Raw genomic sequence first — 22,416 nt, 5'->3', positions numbered from 1 at the left:
GTGCATATGTGAAGTGTATGGTACCTACAAGGAGTATGTACAATGGCACTACAATAATGCCATAGTAGATTAATTCCCAAAGATTGAAGTTGAGGTAACTCCAAGCTCCAAGCATAACATAGTGAAATGTGATTCATTGAGCCCTTTGGTGAATATATCTACAATCATTTGATCACTTGGACAATGTTCAATCATGATCGTGCCTTTCATACTTTATATCAAACATAATAAAAAATGCAATGCAATATGTTTAGACTTGTTATGTTGAACATAGTCTTTAGCAATACTAATAGCACTTTGGTTATCACATTGAAGTGGTGTGCTTGACAGAGGAGGATGGCCAATATAGAACTTGTTGACACCATACTAACTTTTGAGCCACTAAAGATGCACCTACATATTCAGCCTTTGTAGTGGAAACAACAACGTGTTGTTGTTTCTTACTAGTCCAAGAAACAAGACAATCCTTGATAAAGAAACAATTTCCACTTGTAGAATGCATAGATAAGTGACATATTGCCCAATCTTCATCTGCATAACCCAAAAGTTGAAGTGAATGTAGTGAATTAGAGTTTTGTTGGCGCTGATAAAACAACTTAAAATATTTAGTGCCTTTCAAATACTTCAAAACTCATTTAGGTGTAGTCCAATGTTTAAGACATGGAGAACTAATATGTTGTCCAAGAAAATTTGTAGAAAAAAGAATTTTAGGGTAAGAATTTAAGCCAAAAAATTGAAGATATCCAACAAGATTAGCATAAGGTTGATGTAATGCTAATTGTCCATCATTGTACAGAAAGTGAGAGTTTGTGGTAGAGCTCACAAGACAAGGAGTACTAGTAGGATGTGTAGAACCCAAACCAAAATTCTGAATAATATCTTCAGTGAGCTTTATTTGACACAGTAATAAAACACCCTTTTCTCCATAGCATTGAATCAGAATACCAAGGCGTGTGTATGTCACCAAGATCCACCATGTGAAACGCATAATATAAAACCTTCTTTACTTGTTGAAGGAAGTTCACAATGTTAAAAACAAGTATGGTATCATCCACATATAGAGTAGGAATAACAAAACTATCATTGCAACACTTGACATATATTTTAGGCTCTGAAGAACAAGAGATAAAACCTTGTTTTGTAAGGAAGAGATCAATCTTTTGATACCAAGATCATGAAGAGTGTTTGAGACCGTAGAGTGCTCGACGAAGTCTACAAACAAGGTTTTCCTTATGTTTAACTACAAATACCTCAAGTTTCTCCATGTATGTCTTCTCCTTTAAACCTCCATTAAGAAAAAAAGTTCTCACATCCATTTGGTGAACGTCCAAATCAAACTCAATAGCAAAAACTAACAAGACCCAAATATTGGTAATACAAACAACATGTGATAAAGTTTCTTGATAATCAACTCTTGCAATTTGTGAAAAACCTTTGGCAACTAGTCTTGCTTTTAATTTTTCAAATGTTCCATCTGCTTTTTTTAAAGTCTTAAAAACCCACTTGCATTTAATAGCAATATGTTCAGGTGGTAACTCAGTTAGAACCCATGTACCTTTAGAGAGAAGAGATTCATACCCAGCTTCCATGGCCTCCTGCCATTGTTTCTTTTGTGGGGATGATATGTCATCACTGTAATAGACAATGTCTTCACAAATATTGAGAGCATTCTCAAGAATATCAGCATCATAAACATGATAAGTACCATGCTCATTATCAATTGGAAGATCAATATAAATATCAATGCCAAGGTCATCATATCAACAATAATAGGTGCAGGTTGTGAATCCTGATATGAAGAGTCAATATTATCTAGTGAAGGAGGTTCATCATCATATAGAAAAGGAAAAGAAGTGAGTAATGAATTTGTATCATTAGTGTCCTCTAGTGACCACATTTGCCCAGCATCCTCCTGAGACCATGTGCTACCCATAAGTTGTTTATTGAAAATAGCATCATGACTTATGATTATCTTCTTGGAAGATGGGTAATTAACCTTATATCGCTTAGAAAATTTTAAATATCCAATTAAAATAACTTTCAAACCAAGAGAATCAAGTTTTTTTAGAGTCTCTTTGGGTACATGAATATAAGCAATATATCAAAAGGTTTGAAAATATGAAACACAAGGGGGATTTTAAAAAGCAAGCCCCCAATTTGAAGTTTTTTCACAAAATTTTCCAAAACTTGGAGTTTTTCAATGTATTTTCCAAAACTTGGAGCTTTTTCACAAATTTTGTAACTTTATGAGGGATAATCTTGTTACCCATATTGAAAATTTGTATTAAACAAGCTATTCAAGGGACCATTTTTTTCAAACTCTCAAAATATACCGAAGAGAGAAAAATGAACAAAATTGGGTTTCTACCACACATCTCAAAAAGTACCCTTATCAATCAGACTAATCTCTAAAATTATGAGTCAATCTAAACAAAACACAAAAAGAACTCAATATAGGAAAATATAATTATTTCTCTTGCAACTATTTAGGCAAATTATGAAAGCCACTTATATATAACTATTATATAGTATCGATATGTGGAGTTGATAGCAACAAATGTCAATATCTTCCTCATCTTTTTTACCAATCACTCCAAAGCTTCTCATATATGCAATGGTTGTAGGGAGCTTTAACTCTAACATATCTACAAGGGATATATCATTTTCATCCTCTTGTTGAAAAATTTGGCCAAGTATTTGTTCAACCTTTCCAATGGCAAAGGTTGCATTATTTATTGACCACTTCTCATCATAGTTTGTAATAGCACTCGAAACACAAGGAGTTTCACTTGTCCAAGTAGTAATCAATATTCTACCACCAGAAGGAGCAGTCGTAGGAAGATGATTTTGCACAAATATTGCTATTGAGACTACTTTAACCCAAAAACATTGAGATAAGCCAAAATGAATGTGCATACATCACATGGCATTGAAAGTCCTATTTTTATGTTCAAAAATGCCATTCTGTTAAGGAGAGTAGGGAACCATATATTCATTTTATGAATACCTTGATTATTACAATAATCATAAAAAGAATTTGAAATGTATTCTTCACCATTACCACTGCAAAGTTTCATGATGCAATGACCAATGAAATTATATAGCTTTTTTATATTCCTTAAAAGATAATAAAGCTTTTGATTTCTATTGCAAAAGAAAAATAGTGACGTATCTTGAGAAGTCATCAATAAAAGTCATGAAATATCGAGATTGAGATTTCGATGGAGAAAAAAGTCCATAAATATCAGTATGAATAAGATCAAGCAAATCTCTAGAATGAGTTGTGATGGAAATGGAAAAGGGTTTTTAAAAATGCTTTTCAATTGTACAATATTCACATATACCCATGTGAGGAATAGCTTTGAATTCTATACCTTTGAAAATGGTCACATTGATAAAGATCAACAAGCTTAGAAAAATTAGAGAGTGAAGGAAGAGATGATGCCATATTTTGCTAGTAAGATCACTAGGAGGAGCTGTAACAACATTTGCAACATCTTCATTTAAAGATAACTAAAAAATATTACCATTTTGAGGAGGGACAACTATGGTTTTGGCCATCTTTTTAAATGCCACACTTGGTATGGTCAAGACCGACAAAGAGACCAAGATCCAAAAGTCTTGCAATTGAAAGAAGATTCCTTTGTAGATCTGGGATATGTAAAGATACACACAGAATTATTGGTAAAGAAAGAGTAGTGAGATATAAATCATATATACCTTTGACTTGACAAGTTGTGTCATCAATAATATAAACCAATTTCTTGATAGGAATAGAATGATAATTATGTCACTATTGGGACTAACATGTCATGTATCTTGTAGCACTAGAGTCAATAATAAAAAGAGATCCATCACAAACATTTAGAGCTTACTTTTGAGGGTTAGGATGTATTATTCATTTGCCAAAAAATCCAAATTTCAAGGGAAAAATAAACTCCGTTGAAGGCAGCATAGGCAATTGGGTCGATTTTAAGCAGCAAGCAGCCGATGTGTTCCAAAAGTGCTTTAAAGACCCACTGAGCGATGGTTGGGTAATTTTCATAATTTCTTGGGATGTGAGATGAGACTTTTGGAAGTTTCTGACAGTGGGAAACTTTGATTCGCTTAGGTAGAAATTTTTGGAGTATTAAACGGACACCGGACACGAGAATGGGAGGGCTCAAGGTGAAGGGACAAAAGAGAGGTAATGTAAATAAGCTTGTTAGCCAAGGGGAGTGACCCTTGGGGTCTCCCACCCCCCAAATTCTCACAGATTGGGCCCCCGAGGGGCATTTTTTTCTTGGGTGTGAAAAAAAATGAGGGTGCCATTGCTGCATGATGACTTTTTGGAGGTGAAAGGGGCTATGAGGCCTCAATGCAACCCTAAGAAGTGAGCCTACCCACAAGATGATTGATCTTTTCGCTCTCCATCGCTACCATTCACTCCTCCAATGGCTACCTAGATTGAAAGATCTTGTTTTAGTATTTCAATCTCCTCCCTCTCTGTCCTCTAAGAGGCAATTCATGTGGAAGAAGACCGGTTGATGAATGCTTGTCCGGTGTGGTATCGGATTGCTTCCAAACCGACGTGGGGCTAAATATGGATCACCAAAGATGGGCTGAGCATTAATGGTGGGCTAATTGGCTGTCCCAAATCAAATTTTAAAACCCCGCAACAAGAAAAAAAATTGGTAACTCTCTTTTATGAAGGAAACTAGTTTTTTTTGAAATTTTATTCATCAAATGGCGTTCATATTGGATGAAAATTGATGAGAATGTTGTTGGTTATATGTTTGATGATTCCATGTTATGAATAATTAGAATACATAATGTCATATTTTTGAAAATAATTTTGTGAAAATACAATAAACACAAACCACAATGCATTGAATCAATATGTGTTGACAGAACCTGAAATCCCTTGTTTGGCACTACTCAGAAGCAATCTCCAAGCATTAGATCTCCTAGAGCTCCTTTGTAGACAAAAAATGTGCATCAATACAATAGCTTTGCCAAATCTGATGGCTCCATTGACTTCAAAAGGGGGGCAGAATCCCATGACACTTGCTCAGGGATCTCGTAGTTTACTCCTTCTTCTAGTTCAAAGTGTAGTTTTTAGCATATTGACTGCGATCACGACGTGCGCAATTTTGCCCATCTGTCTTTTCTATGGAAAATCCTAAATTGACTGAAAAAGTAACTTGCTTTTTGCATGCCATCCAAATCTAGAAGTTTTCCCAGATTTTTTGGATATTTACAATAAATAATATGCTAAAATTGTCCAAAAATCTAGTATTTTTGGACCATCTATGCCACGAACACTAGCACTAATGACTCAGATCACATTAACACTCTACATCGATAAAGAACTCGGATGATGATGCACTCCAGAGTATTTCACACTATGTCCACGTAGTGGCATGACATCCACCCCCTGTGAACCTACACATCCTCCAATATGTGCCAAAATCCTAGTTGTCACCAGATTCTGAGTCCTCCTTATCCTTTGCAATCATATCCTTTGCTTCTTCATCTTCCATATCTTCCTAGGGCTAGCCCCTATATCATGGCTACTATTTTCTTCCAATTTTGAAAACTCATAGGCATTAGATTCCCACCTCTTAAATAATTTGATTCTTTTCCTTGCTACCAAAAGTTTTATGGCTTTCCCATCCAGCTCATTTAATGCATAAGTAGCATGATCAAACACATGTCTTACCACTTAGGGTCCAAACCATCTTTTGGAAACTTTACACATGGCACTATGTTGATTGTCTAAACCACTATTATAAACAAATACCCAATCCCCGTTTTGTATGGTTCTTGGCCTCAATCTATGTCTTTTGACAAACCGTTTCTTGTTCTTTGTCCTTGCTACTCTTAGCTTTGCAATTGCTTCCTCTATGTCTTCTAACTTTCTTTCCAATTGTCTGATGTCTAAGGCCAACAAATTTCGATTCAACTCCTTCCCAAGGTAGCACACTCTATGCAAATGTCATCTCTTCTATCGGCATGATAGGTTTTTGAACATACATCAATTTTGCATGCATATATCCTGTAACAACACTATGAGTTGTTCTGTCAACCCACAAAGGATAAGGGAGCAATCATGGCCACTCTTTTACGTTCTCTTCACATGGTTTTGCCAATGCCTTCACAATAGGTGGATGGCCTCTTTCACTTTTGCCATTTCCTTCAGGGTTATAGGCTAAAGTTAAAGAAACATTTATCCCCAACCGTGCAAGGAAATCATGGACTTCATCTGCATCCATCTCACCTCTATGTGTTGTAATTTTTTCCGCATAGCCATACCAACAAAAGATCTCTTCTAAGAGGAAAGTACACATTGAATTTTTCGTATTAGTACATAGAGCTCTCCCTTTCACTTGATTAGTCAAGTATTCATATGCAAGCACAAGAAATATCATGTGCCAAAGACCTGTAGTCATCATGACTAAATCCACCACCAACTTAAAATGAATAGACAATGGATATGTGGGATGCAATCCATCCCGATGTCTCATAGATGAATACATTTGACATGTCGTACATATTTTCACAAAGTGAGCAACATCCTTATACATACCCTACCATCAATATCTTTCTTTGATCTTTGTAAAAGTACCCCAAACACCTTTATGGCAAGCCCACAACCTTTCATGAAATTCTTGCATAATATTTACTTGTGAAGCTCTATCACCCAAAACTCGCAATGTCATACCCCATTTCTTTTTATCATGTTTCCATAAGTATCCATCTTTTAAGAAAAACCCATAGGCTTTCTCTTGAACTTCTTAAACTCCTCATTTGACCATTCATCTCTCTTTGTTAATGTACTGAGGTATTGACCAATTCTCAACCACTCTCCTGCATATTTGTCTTCCAGAAACACTTCCACGCAAGATACAAAACATCTAAAGTGTCTTCTCTTTGCTGGTCCAAGCTTTTGTTAGTGGTGTAGCACCTCCTTGCATTGCTTAATTCACTCTTACAACATCATTTTTAGCTGCAAGAAAGTCATCTTCTTCCTCCTCATCCATCATCCCATCTTCATTCTCATAGTGGGTTATCTCTTCCTGCAATATACTAAAATTAAGGGCTCAAAGATTTGATGTATGCAATCCACTGGAGCATAGCAAAGTCTGGGGTAGCACAACTAGAAATCATACCCAATACAGGCAAACAATTAGTCTCAATGACTACACGAGCACCCATAAAATACTCCTTATCACATTTAAGGGCTGTCACAATTCCCCATAATTCTCTTTTTATCTGTGGATATCTTCGTTGTCACTCAATACTTTAGCGCCAAAGCATATTGCATATCTTTGTCCTTCCTCATTATGTTGACCAATTGCCCATCCAATGCCGATTGGGCTTGTATCAACAATAATAATGATAGGCTTTCCATGTGCATAATCAACCTTTCTCAATGTAGGATCAGATTTTAAGAGCTCCTTCAATTTCTTCATTGCTTTCTGATTATTTCTTTCCTAATGAAATCTCTGACCTTTCCTCAAAAGTTGATATAGAGTATCGGCTACATGTGCAAAGTGAGGAATCCATATCAAATAGAATATACATCACCCAAGAATCTACACACCTCTGATAGATTCGTGCATACATCTTGCATTCTATCAATCGCATCTATTTTTTATGGTGATGGTCTTCACCCATAGGGTTCACACATGTGCCCAACAATCAAAACCTCTTCAACTCCAAAGACAGACTTTTGTCCATAAAGAGTAAAGTGCACCTCTTCTAGACGCATCAAAATCCTCTCACAATCCACAATACGATCTGCAACAAACTATCTAAAGCCATGAGCATCCATTTCTTCATTCTAGATGCATCAAAATCCTCTCACAATCCACAATATGATCTGCAACAAACTATCTACATCCATGAGCATCCATCTCTTCATTCTTCTCATCCAGTGCACACCCTTTGATTGGACCATCATCCAGGAAGGGCATTGTCAATTGTGGTATAAAATCCATGAGTACTCTATTCATAGCATTTGTCATGTGTGCCTCTGAGTTTGTTACACCGTGCGGGAGAATACACATTCGTACTAAACCCAAGGGAGTCTTCATTGTTGTGATATCCATGCTTTTAACTGCAAGCTAAAACTAAATCATACCCCTAATAAAAATCACCCGAATAATAGATCACTTTGCCTACAAAAGCCTTTGCAAATTCATTAACCATAGGACATGCACCCATATTTCTTATGGTCACTTTATTGATCGGTTGCATGTCTTGAATAAATCTCAAAGCCCCTTTCTTTTTGGGCACAATAAATAAACGATTTGAGTCTGAGGCTGAAGAGGGCTCCAAGATCTTCATGCAAATCTTTTCATTTAGCAAATCCATCAACTTTGGCAAGTAAGCTTTGGATAGTGGAATAGGCCTCAAGTTCCATGGTACATGTGGCATAGTAAATAATACCATAGAAGAGAAAACATTTGAATCCACATGACCTATTTTAGTTGGCTGAAATGCAAATGCCTTTCCATGCCTAGCCAACATCCGCATAAAATAGTATCTTTCAGTAGGCAAAAGGAACCCTTTTGCACCAACTTTCAATTCCTGTAATGTTTCGGATGCAAACTAATGACCGATATCTTTAGGATCCCGTAAGCTTGATTTCCTTAACACTTTTTCATACAAACCCTCACTTTTTGGTGAAAGTGGCAAAGCAATTGGTTTCACCTTTTCATCAAATATCTTAAACTTTGTCTCTACAAGTGCTTCAGCCCATTGTAATCCTTCCTACTAAGCAAAAAATGCTATAACATCATACATGTACAAAGAACATACTGACAACACTCTATTTTCAGCCTCATTTTATGCATGTATAGTTACTGAAATCTCAGCCATAGTGTCATTGATATTCAGCCTATAAAAGATGCTTGAAATGCCTTCATTGTCAGCTAGTCCCAATGCTCTTGGTTCCTTAGTAGTCTATTTCATAGATATGCCTTCCAGTCTTGCATATATATTCCATAGGCTTAAAAAAACATGAATTGTTTGCTATAGATTGAGAATAACCAATAGTAAATACATGCTTCATTCCATTAAGAGGCGAGTTCATCCTTTGAGTATCACTAGTGCAGCCTGCATTACAACAATGCTTAATGAAAATCGAGGTCTTTGAATTCCCTTGCATTTGGAGCCAAAGGAGACTCTCGAAGCGTATCCTGATTTCTAGGATGATTAACACAAACATTATGAAATTGGATTGTTTTCCTCCCATCCTTGCTTCTACTCTTGCATAAGAAGAACCATCATTAAGCACCTTTTTTTCCATATGCACTCCTATAATATAGGGCTATCCCAAAATCACTGCATATGAGGAATTATATTGCACAAAGAAGTGTTGCTCTTCTTGTACATCACCAATCATCACTTTTACATTAGGACATGCAGCATAGAGTTCTCCCGAAGAATTATTTGCAGTCCTCATATGCCAACCATGATTAGTGTCCATAGGCCATGCACCATTCTCATACAATCCACGCTCAATGAAATTAATCTTAGACCTGTGGTCAAGTAAAGTAACACAAGGAGTTTCTCATTCCTCTATTTTCACTACCATTTCAATGGTAGTCTTGGCCTCTAGCCCAATGATTTCTTGTGTAATGACTTCAAGGAATAAATCCTAGAGTCTCTTCCCCATATTGTTACACCTGCCTTACTCCACCATGCATATTACTACAAGACAATGCATTTTCAACCACTTTCTTGTCGAACGAATACATGCGAGCAAGATCCATAAAACCTATAACTAGACCCTTTCTTGAAGGTCTATTGGAAAGATAACCCAAAACTAATCTCCTTACAATCTACAACCAAACCTAAGCTAAAAACATAGATCCAATTACGAAAGGTAGCTTTTTGAAGCATATTGTTGACATTAAGATTAAATGCATCCTTGTTATTGTGGATCCTATGAATAAGAACCATATCTATGGGCTTAATAATAATGCATTGGCTAGAATGGCTAAAAGTTTACAATCACTCATTAGATCAATCAAGTAGCTTTGAGTTGCTTCTTGGAGAGCAAGCAAGGCTTGGCTTGACCATCACCCCACATTCCTTGCCTGGTTCCTTGAAAAGAACTTGTGATGATGCTCTCACTCTCGCCTTGACATCAAATCTTGCAGTATTTCTCACACCAACCTAGAGATTGGTGCCTTAGGAATAATCAAGTTGGAAATCTTGTCGAATTTTCTTATCTCACATAGCGCAGTTGTGCCTAATCTCCATCTTTACTTCTTATGTGTTGGAGGATGTGTATTACCAGCTGGAGCAGTAGTGGGAGGTGGAGCAATTGGAGTATCTAGACTACCATTTCTAGACAATGGCGAACCATCATTATTAATCACACTAGGGACACCATTGTTGGCCATAGTAGTGCCATCATTATTAGCCGCAGTAGGGCCACCATTGTTGGCCACCAGGGGATCTTTGTTACTACAATACGCCCACTAGATTGGGAAGAGTTTTGAGCTCTTTCTCTTGCAAGTGCCTTCTTGATAGGAAGCTTGGAACGTGCCATGGTTATGATGATGAAGGATAGAAAGGTGGAGCGATAGAGTGAAGAGTAATGGGAAAAAATCACTACAAGATATAGGCCTTATACGGACGTTAAAAGCGACGAAAATGTAAATAAAAAATTTACCCGTCATCGCAAAAAGCGTTGTTATTGGCGATGCCATAGAACAGTCAGAATGAGCATCGTTATCAACATCGCTATTTACGTCGGTATCAGCATTGCATTTTGCGACGCTGATACCAACACCAATAGCGACGCTGATATCGACGCAAATAGCAACGCTAATAATGACGTTCTACGACGCTAATAAAGACACGTGCATGTAAATTTGTGACGCTAATAGTGACAATAATAGGGAAAAAAATTTTGTGGTTTTGGGCCATACAAAAACAAAGTGTACTTAAATCATAACACTGATACATGAAATAAATACATGATCGTATAATGAAAGTGATTGGTACAATCATGACAAGAGATCACTAAAGTATTTCTACCCATTTTCAAATTTTGCAATCTTTTCAAAATACCCAAAAAATTTGAAAAATTCATTAAAAATGCTTAAAAATTCCAAATTAATTTCTAAAAAATTCATAACACTTTCCTTAATATTTTTATTTATTTTTGGCATATTTTTCTAAGCTGTCATAATCTTTCATTTCACACCTAATTTCCTTCACAATAAAAAACACAAATCAATAAAATAACAAAAAATCTTTTTCATCAAATATGAACTAAACATCTAGAAAAAAAAATCCACTATATTTTTTGATAAAAATAAACCCGCCGTTTACTTAGCACGCGCTAAGTGCGCAAAAGAGGCACTTTAATTTTTAATTAAAATGAACCAGCCGTCACAAAAGCACGCGCTGGCAAAAAAACGCTCCACATCACCTTAATTTGTAATCAATGAACTTGCATTTAGAGACACAGTCTGGGCATCGAAGTCCGGGATTCGAATTAAAGCACCGTTTTCACCTAATAATTGGTAATTAAATTTTTAAGAAGGAACCGCCGTTTTCTTGCTAAGGTTTATCACTTAATAAAAATTCACCCATTCTTAATAATTTATTAAAATAAACCTTTCATTAAATTAATTTTCCCCTCACTGCACTTAATTCCCCTTTTTAACGAACCCATTTCGTGGGATGGGTATGCGCAGTCATTGGAGTTATTTCCATGGTCAAACACTGGTCTATCAAAGTTGTGGTCTTGATGTGTGTCGGTTGTGGTGATGTTTTGGTTCCGCTTATTTGTTACGGTTAAGGATACAGTGTGTAATTTTTTTCTTTTATTGCCTGATACGGGGTTTTGGGTGTTTGGATGATGCATACCATGAAGCTTTCGGTCGCATATGTCTAGAGGTCATGTCAAATTTTTTCTAGGTTGTGGTTTGCTTGGGGTAGTTGGTCGAGTCACATTTTATTGTTTTGGTTGTTCTCTTATCCTTGGTTTTTTGTCTGTTGCTTTGCATGCATTCTCCTTGATTGTCTGTGTTTGTGGTGTGTGTGTAACCATCTGAATGGCGCCTTCTCACGCTCCTCCTCCTATCCAGTACATCCCATTAGTTAGTAGGGATTACTCTTCCCTACTCACTTTTGAGCCTCTCACGAAGGCCGGACTCGCTGCTTTTGTGGCTACTTCCTTTCCATTGCTTCCAAAGGATCCGTCATTATGTGATGAGTTTCTGGCCTCCTACAGCAAGAAGTCAGGACTAGTCCAGGGAATTTATATGACTTTGACACCTCGAGGCCTAGGGAAGGCTCTGTCTCTTCCCTCCAAAGGTGAATCCTTTGTCACTACTCGTCATCTTTTCTCTAATGAAGAGATTCTGAAGCTGTTACAAAAGCAGACAAGGGAAATGCTGGATGTTAAGAAGGTGATAAACTCTTCAGGAGTTTCCTTTTCTATGATCACTGATCCGGTATGGAAGATGGTCTGTCAGTTTCTCCAGGACAGGTTTATGCCTGCCAAAACGCCATCCCAGTACTTGTCCAAAGAGCTTTTCACAGCTTCCAAGATGGTGTTGAAAGGAGTTGCTATTGATTGGAGCACTTATCTCCTCACTAAAATGGATCAACATTTCGTCAAAGTCACCAGGGGTAATGTTACCAATGTCACATATGGATTATACTTATCTACCTTCTTGACCTACTCAGGTTTACAGAAGACTGTGCCTCCACCTCCTCCATCAGATCCAGTACCTCCTCCTCCACCTTCAGATGAGTCAGAACCCATTGATATAGAGGATGATGATTCTCCTTCTCCCCTGGTCATACAACGCAAACGCTTGAAGCGGGCAGCAGATAAAGCTCCTTCAGTACTTCCTTCAGTGCCCATTCCTGCTACCTCTGGTAGTGATCTCCTTGGGTATCTCACTTGTAATAACCGGTTCAGAGCACATCGAGAAGGTTCATCGGACATATCAGTTCCCTCACTGAACAGTCTAGTCTCATGAGATGCAATTCCTTTCCTCTGTAAACACATTCAGAGTTCCATTGAATTGTCAGTGACAGCCTGTGTTCAACAGCTGTACGCGTCCTTTTATGAAGAACTCATGTAGTCTAAGGACCAGTTGCATAAGGAAACATCCGAGTTAGCTTCTGCTAAGGATACCCTAGCAGATTTGTTTAAGCAGATGGAACAACAAACCCAACTGGTTGCCACCGAAAGAGATGAGATCTCTTCTTTGAAGATCCAGTTATAGAGGCTCAATCAGAGGTTACTAGCCTTTGAGAGGAGAAGGAGAGGATGTCCACAGAAGCGCAGGAGTTTCAAACTCTCTTAGATGACAAACTTTCAGCCTTACAGACTGCTAATGACACGCTGGTATCCCAAGCCTCCCAAATCAAGCAGTTGCAAGATCAACTGGGAAAGTCACGGTCTGTTCCTCCAAGCCCTAATGTTCCCTTGATTCCTTCTCTTTCACAGCACGACTTGGCTGCTCTTCAGAGACAGGCTACCTTGTGCCCTCTATTCCAAGATAAAGTTGAAAGATTGCAGTCCAGAATGGACTTTTATGGTCTACATTTGAGCAGTTTCAGGAATATGTTCCACCAGACCATTCTTTCTTTGTCCACTACCAATTACAGAAGTTGGTTTTCTACATGAAGCTTTTCATGATGGATTTACCTCTTCCAGAGGATGGATGGAGTGGGGCTTGTATGCTGAGTTATTGACAGAGGTGGTAAGGATGGTGTTTGAAGATTCTGTCATGACAGATACCATGTTGATGTCATACATGTATCTACGAGGAGACTTGTTAATTCCAGATGAGGTGGATATGGCATGGTATGTGGGGGATGTGGTTCTACAAGCTGTTTTGTATGTCAACCATTTGGAGTTGCGCATAGCTGACATGTTCTAGAGTTACTCCTCCAAAGTGGCTGATTGTCATGATAATTCCTGGCATACCATGATTGATTCTGTGGTCCTGAATCAAAGACAAAACACAGCTCCTACCTATGCCCAGAGTACTAATCAACTGAGGATGGATCTCTTAGCCTATCTTTCAAAACATAATCCGTTTGATTCTACCTTCTTTGATGCCTATCATAGAAAATCTCTCTTAGGATCTTCTATTCCTACCCTCTTATATTACCAATAAATGGCTCACCGATATGATCTATATCTTTCCCTTTGTCAATCTAATTCCACCACTATTTTACCCCTTCTTTTCCAACCTTCATATTTCCCTCAAATTTCCATTTTTACATACTGTTCCTTTATTGAGGATAGAGTATTTTCCCCTTCTCCACCTTGTCCTTCTCCATCCATTCATGTATCCTCCACATTTCATATTTATCAGTTAACATCCTTCCTTAGTGATTCCCTATAAATTTTTGCCACTCCTTTAAATCATTCTTCCTTTTATGATTTTGCCTAATCCTCACTTCATCCACTTTTCCTTGTTCCACTTCCCTCTCATAACACTTCTATATCTCAACCACCTCAGTTGGTTAGTGACTATGACGGGTTTGATCATCTGATTTCTAGAAGAAGGGGATGGAGCTCGAATGATTCCCTTACAGGACCTCAGATCAATTGGCCAGTAATTCCAGGAGAATGGACAGCTGCCAGTCAAGCTTATCAGAACTATATTCATTTTGCTCAGCAGTATTCACAGTCTGCAGATCCTTCAGTGAGATTAACTGCTCACTTTGCTTGGTACTTGGCGTATATGCATAGGGACTCTCATAATGATTCCAAGCCTATTCCAAAGTTGTGCATGAATGTCAATGTGAGCATTGATTCCTAACAGCTTGATATATTGTATTTTCATGCCCTTTGTTTGCCTAGCAGATACTTGGTCTTGTTGGAAAGGATGTGCTGTCTTCAGTTTTTTCAAAATCCTCCCAAAACATTTGTAGATGAATCCTTGTCTATGGATCGTTTCCGAAATCATCAATCTTTCAAGAGGGATCATCTTCATTGATACCTTTCCAATGTATGGTGGATGCTTTTTAATGAAAATCTCTCTTTTTGGAGGAGTCATTCAGATGGTTGTGTTGTGTGTAGTGTTTGTGTTGTGAGTTTATGTAAAACGAACGTGGTGGTTGCCTATTGGATTGGATTTCGTGTGAGCTACATTTTGGAGAATTGTGGTGATGGGGTCGTGGTTGTAGAGTTGAAGCTGATGCTGATGAAGAAGAAGAAAACTCTTATATCCTTTACAAAGTTTGTTGTGATTTTCTAGTTTGATAAGAAGTGTTAATGTATAAAGGGTTTTCCTTTCGTTGTATTTTTATATTAGATACAGGTTATAAGTTGGGGTCGTGGTTGGATGGACTGTTTTTGAAGATATATTAAAGATCAAAGTTGCGATTTTAAATGCACTTGTATTCCCTTTTTTCTGGGTCGCGATGACGCTTCCTTATTAAGTGTGGGGATATGTTGAGTGTTGAAATGACTTGTTTTTTGGCTGATTTTTATTGTTTTTGAGAGCTAAATGGTTGATTTTATGAGATGATTGATTAGTTTGGAAGTGGTTTGAGAGTGTTTTGGATGATATTGATTGCGTTTTGGAAGTTTATGATGTTTATCAGTGGAGATATGAGGTTCTGTGATGTTCTGATAGGTTCTGATTGGTTATGTATACCTTTTGTATAGCTTCTGTTTTGTTCTGTTTTGTTCTGATTGTCTTCTGTAAGGAGGGATGGAGTATTGATTGATGAAGATTGAGATATTGTGAAAGCTTATTGAATAGTTTGTGAGAGTTTGGAATGGTTTGAGTATGAGTTATGTGGGTTTGATGACCTTCTGTAACCTTATGTAGGTCTTCTGTAGAGCCTCTGTCTCTGTTCTGTTCTGTTCTGTACTGTAGCTGTTCTGTGACTGTTCTGTATGCTTCTGTATGTGTTCTGTTGGATGAGAGTGTAGCTTGGGAAAGTTTTCTAGCCTTGGAAAGAGGTGAATACAAGTGCAAAAGAGCTGAAAGAAGTGGAAGAAGTAGCTGCTGAAAACTCAAGTAAAGATTGGAGTGAAGTGACAGTAGTGAGCTATGAAAGGACATTGTAGTGGCTCTGGTGACTCTTCATATCAGACATACCTCTTGGGAGGGGTATCCACGACCTAAGAAGGATTATTGAGAGATTTTAGTGAGGATATGATGTATTATTGATAGAGAAAAAGAGAGAGAGTCAGAGATAGCCAATTCTACAAAAATAGAGTGATTGTATATGAGAGATTGAGAGAGAAGACTATGAAGATATTGAAGATGAATACTATGTGATGTATTTCCATTTAAAGATGGTGTATTCCTTTGCTTTCTTTGTTCTATTGATGGATTTTGTGAAGATATTGAAGAATATGGTTGATTCTATCAAATCCGTGGGAGATCTACATGATGCTGCATGAAGATTTGTTGTGCTTGGTGTTCTTTTCTTCATTGTGATCATATGAAAAATAATAAACAAGCTTATTGATATTACAAGATAGATTTTCTTGCAAGAGAATTCCCTTTTCCTTGATGTTCCTCTTGGGGCTCCACTATTAGTGGTTCATGATGTAAATGGATCTTTTATCGAGATTCAATGAATTATGATAGTTTCTTGGAAACATAATGCTTAGGGAAGTTACTAAATGTATATCCTCTACATCATGTGCATTCAAGGCCCATTTATAAATATCCTTATTTGTAAATTTTTCTTGAATAAAACCTAATCCTTATCTATTAAATCTATAAAAAATGCATTTATATTACTTTTGTATGTAAAAAATGTATAAAAATAGATTTAAAAATACCTTATTTTGAACCCATGTGATGCACACATATATTCATGAGTAACTTACTCGAGACATAATTTCAATAAAAGATGTGAGTCCTAGTGAAAATCCTATGCTTTGACTACCACTACCGCTTTCTTAGTTAATGAGTCTCTAGGAGTATCCATGATTGATGTTGTATTCCATTTTATAATAGCCTTGGCCACATGCTATGGAGTTGTGTCTTAAGTTCCTTTGAGATCCTTCTTAATCTTCTATTTATGATTCCATGTAGTACCCATAAGTCTATTGTTGTGAATAAGGAGAAAACTATTCTTACACTTCATCAATGCACAATTGAGAAACTGGAGCATCTATCTTGTAGAAGAGTTGGAAAACACCAACTAGATTGTATTGCATGTTAGGTTCTATGAGAGCTAAGTTTATGTGTGTTTTACAAGAGTCAAAGTACTCCGAAAAGAAAAAATTTGGGAGAGGAGTTGAATTATAGACTAATTGCCTAGAGTATGTTTTTATGCATTTGAGTTTTTTCGCAGAATCTAATAGGGCATAAAAACCATTGTTTTCCTAGTTTCCCGTTGTCGTGCCACTATGTGGACACTGTGTGAAAAACTGTGGAGTGCATCATCATCCAACTTCTTTATTGATATAGAGAGTCAATGTGATATGAGTCATTAGTACTAGTGTCAGTGGCATAGATGGTCAAAAATACTAGATTTTTGAACAATTTTAGCCTATTATTTATTGTAAATATCTGGAAAAGCTAGAAAAACTTCTAGAATAGGATGGCATGCAAAAAAAAAAATGCTTTTTTAGTCAATTTTGGATTTTTCATAAAAAAATATAGACAGGAAAAATCCCACACGTTGCGATCGCAGTTAACATGTTGAAAAGTGCACTTTGAACTAGAAGGAGTGAACTAGGAGATCCTTGATCAAGTGTCTTGGGGTTTCACCCCCCTTTTGAATCCAATAGAGCCATATGATTTAGGTTCCGAGGACTAGAGAGTAAACTTTGTATTGATGTATGTTTTTGGTCTACGAAGGAGCTCCAAGAGATCTAATGCTTGGAGATTGCTTTTGAGAAGTGCCAAACAAGGGATTTCAGGTTCTGTCAATACATATTGATTCAATTAATTGTGATTTGTCTTTATCATGTTTACCTCTTTTCTATTTTTTTTTATCTTCCATTTCCGATCTCTACTTCCTTCTATCTCTGATGCCTGATGGATACAACCTTTCGACTAAAACCCCTCTGACATTGGTGAACCCGATGTGAAAGATTGTCAAAAGAAGGAAAGACAAGATGGGAGAACCTTCAAGCACAATTTCTAGTGATGTTTTGCAACAGTTGGTGCAGAATAGGAATATGCTTATGTAGATACAACAACAACAACAGGTGATACATGCTTCTACTCAAACAGAAAGTGTTGTTATGAATGCTCTGCAAAGTAGTTGAGCCTGAGATGAAGTTATTCAATGGTAGGAATGTATCAGCATATGTACATACCTATGCTCAAAAGATGGAATTCTTTGGGTTGGATCAACTTCCATGGAGCTGAGATTTTGTACATGTTACTGTATATGAACTAAAAGCACAAATTACTGAATTATACATGTAGGATGTTGATTGGGTAGCTTTCAAGAAGACACTCAAGGAAGAATTTTTGTAAGTGTTACTGTACATGAACTAAAAGCACAAATTATTGAATTATACATGTAGGATGCTGACTGGGTAGCTTTCAAGAAGTCACTCAAGGAAGATTTTTACATTGAAGATACCAGTTTGATTACATGCAAAACTTTTCACGAGTGGGTTTTACAACCCAATAAGGATCTTGTGGCTATAGAATTGTTAAGAGAATTTAAGCAGTTCAATCTTGCAGAACAACAAGCTCCTACAAGTCAAAAAATTGAATTGTTTCTACAAGCACCAGATCCTGAGCTTCAAGAGAAGCTTGATGATTTGCTAGAGGATTAGACTATAGAGACATGTCTTAAAACAGAATGGAGACATGTTAAGGAAGTTGTTACTATATTTGTGAAAAAGCATAGAAGAAGAGAAAGATTACATGTCTCTAGCTTGCCCACTATTCCGGCCAAAAGAATTAATGTATCCGGTAAGCCACCCACTTACATGGCTAGCCCTATGGCTGTCTTACATGCTATTGTTACCTCTGTTAGGGAAAATGTATCAGATGAATTCGTCAAAGGCATGCGGGATCTTCAATTGAAGGTTGCAAAATTGGATGAAAAAGGACAAGAGGAAAGGGGGATGGGCAATAGCCCCTAAGCCAGGAAAAAGATGTATGTGGTGTGATAGTTTGCAGCATGAGAGAAAGGATTGTGCTGCCTATCAGGAGGCCTTGGCACAACATCTTATCTTTTGGAAAGATGACAAGATCCATGCACAAGCAATAGGATTTCTTTTTGCTTTGAATTTTGGAAAGGGAGGCATGCAGAAGTTGTTGGAAGACTTGGCTATTCGAAATGCTTATGTGGTTGTACATGCTTCTACTTTTGGTCTACAGTTGGATAGAATGCATGGCCAAGTGATGGTTGGTCCAAAAGCTACAATATGGACACATGCTTTTCATGCACTTGAGAAGAGATATGTTATTGATAGTGAAATGTCTCATGTAGGGCAAGACATTCATCACATAATTGGTTGGGAATCACTAGTACATGCATATTCAGTGTATAAATATTTAGCAAAGGTACAAAACACAAATGTACTTTTGGAAGAGAAATGAAAGAGAGATAAAGATAATGCAAGGACATCTAAAAGAGTGACAAGAAGAAGTGTGGATCAGCCTAAAGCTACAAATCAACCACATGTAATGGAAGAGGCCAGTCAGGAGCAAAAATAGGATAACAAACAAGAGGAAAAAAGAAGGGCAAGCAAATAGGATATAAGTTACAGTCAGATATTGAGAGAACCACATATGTTAAGAGGCTTCTTGAAGAAAGAATCTTAAAAAATTGGGTGCAATTCACCTTGGGAGAGGTTCTTGGCATTGCCAAGCAAGAATTTCATGATGAGATCATTGATATAATTAAGAGGAAGCATCAGTTTCTTGGTAATACCACTAGTACGTTGCTGCAATTTGAAGAGGAAGCTGGTTTGTTGGGTATTCGGGCTAAATATGAGCATGAAGTAAGTATTGGATTATCTATGCAGGATACTACTAATCAATGGACATCATGTGGAAAAGAGAAGAAATGGCTGAAAATGCATTGTCTTGTAGCAATATGTATGGTGGAGTAAGGTAGATGCAACAATATGGGGTAGAGACTCTAGGATTTATTCCTCAAAGGCATTACACAAGAATTTATTGGGCCACATGCTACCACTAAAATAGTAGTGAATATAGTAGAATGTGAGACTTCTTGTGTTATTTTACTTGACCATGGGTCTAAGATTAATGCCATTGAGCATGGATTGTATTAGAATGGTGTATGGCCTGTGGGCACACATCATGGTTGGCGTATGAGGGCTACAAATAATTCTTCGGGAGAACTCTATGCCACATGTCCTAATGTAAAAGTGATGATTGGTGATGTACAAGAAGAGCAACACTTCTTTGTGCAAGATAATTCCTCCTATGCAATGATTTTGGGATAGCCCTATACTATAGGAGTGCATATGGAAAAAAGGTGCTTGATGATGATTCTGCCACCAGAAAGTGAGGGTTTGTATGAAAAAGTGTCAAGGCAGCTAAGCTTACGGGATCCTAAAGATTTAGGTCACCAGTTTACATCTGAAACATTACATGAATTAAAAGTTGGTGTAGAAGGGTTTCTTTTGCTAGCTGAAAGATACTTTTTTATGCGGATGTTGGCTAGGCATGGTAAGGCATTTGCATTTTAGTCAATTGAAATAGGTTGTGTGGATCCAAATGTTGTCTCTCCTATCGTAATATTTACTGTGCCACATGTAACATGGAACTTGAGGCCTATTCCAGTGCCTAAAGCTTATTTACCAAAGCTGATGGATTTGCTAAATCAAAAGATTCACATGAAGATCTTGGAGCCCTCTTCAACCCCATACTCAAATCGTTGGTTTATTGTGCCTAAAAATATTGGGGCTTTGAGATTTATTCAAGACATGCAACCGATCAATAAAGTGACTATAAGAAATGTGGGTGCAAGTCCTGTGGTTGATGAATTTCTAGAGGCTTTTGAAAGCAGATTTATCTATTGTTTGGGTGATCTTTACTTGGGTTATGATCAGTTTCAGCTTGCAATTAAAAGCATGGATATCACAACCATGAAGACTCCCTTGGGGTTAGTACGGATGTGTACTCTCCCGCAGGGTGCAACAAACTCAATAGCACGCATGACAAATGCTATGAATAGAGTACTCAGGGATTTTATACCAGAATTGACCATGCCCTTCCTGGATAATGTTTCAATCAAAGGGTGTGAAGTGGAAGAGAAGAATGAAGAGATGGATGTTCATGGGTGCATATAGTTTGTTGTAGACCATATTGTGGATTGTGAGAGGATTTTGATGCGTCTAGAAGAGGTGCATTTAACTCTTTCTGGACAAAATTCTACCTTTGGAATTGAAGAGGTTTTGATTGTTGGGCACATGTATGGCCCTATGGGTGAAGATCATCACCAGCAAAAATAGATGGGATTGATAGAATGCAAGATATATGCAGGAATGTATTAGAGGTGAGTAGATTCTTGGGTGCATGTGTGTTATATTTGATATGGATTCCTCACTTTCCCCATGTAGCCGACACTGTATATTAGCTTTTGAGGAAAAGTCAGAGATTTCATTGGGAAAGGAAGAATCAGAAAGCAATGAAGAAATTGAAGCAGTGCTTAAAATTTGCTCCTACATTGAGAAAGGCTAATTATGCACATGGAAAGCCTATCATTATTATTGTTTATATAAGCTCAATCGGCATTGGATGGGAAATTGGGAAAGATGATGAGGAAGGGAAAATATATGCAATATGCTTTGGTGCTAAAGTATTGACTGAGTGATAGAGAGAAGATATCCACACGTAAAAAGAGAATTATAGGGAATTGTGACAGCCCTTAAATGTGATAAGGAGTATTTTATGGGTGCTTGTATAGTCATTGAAACTGATTGTTTGCCCATATTGGGTATGATTTCTAGTGGTGCTACCCCAGACATTGGTATGCTCCAGTGAATTTCATACATCAAATCTTTCAACCTTGAATTTTAGCATATTGCAAGAAGAGATAACCCAGTGGCAAACATGTGAGCTTGGGCACACTATGAGAATGAAGATGGGATGATGGATGAGGAGGAAGAAGATGACTTTCTTGCAGTTGAAAATGATACTATAAGAGTGAGTTTAGCAACGCAAGGAGGTGCTACACCACTAACAGAAGCTTGGATAGGAAAGAGAAGACACTTAAATTTTTTGTATCATGTGTGGAGGTGTTTCTAGAAGACAAATATGCAGGAGAGTGGCTGAGAATTGTTCAATACGTTAGTACATTAACAAAGAGAGATGAATGGTCAGATGAGGAGTTTAAGAAGATCAAGAAGAAAGCCTATGGGTTTTCTTAAAACATGGATACTTATGGAAACATGCTCAAAAGAAACAGGGTATGCCATTGCAAGTTTTTGGGTACTTTTGCAAAGATTAAAGAAAGTTATTGGTGGTA

The sequence above is a fragment of the Lygodium microphyllum genome, chromosome 17 (assembly GCF_053477565.2).
Source record: "Lygodium microphyllum isolate KBCC chromosome 17, Lygodium_microphyllum_v1.1.10, whole genome shotgun sequence".
NCBI lineage: Eukaryota > Viridiplantae > Streptophyta > Polypodiopsida > Schizaeales > Lygodiaceae > Lygodium > Lygodium microphyllum.
Note: the sequence above shows the minus strand (reverse complement) of the source record.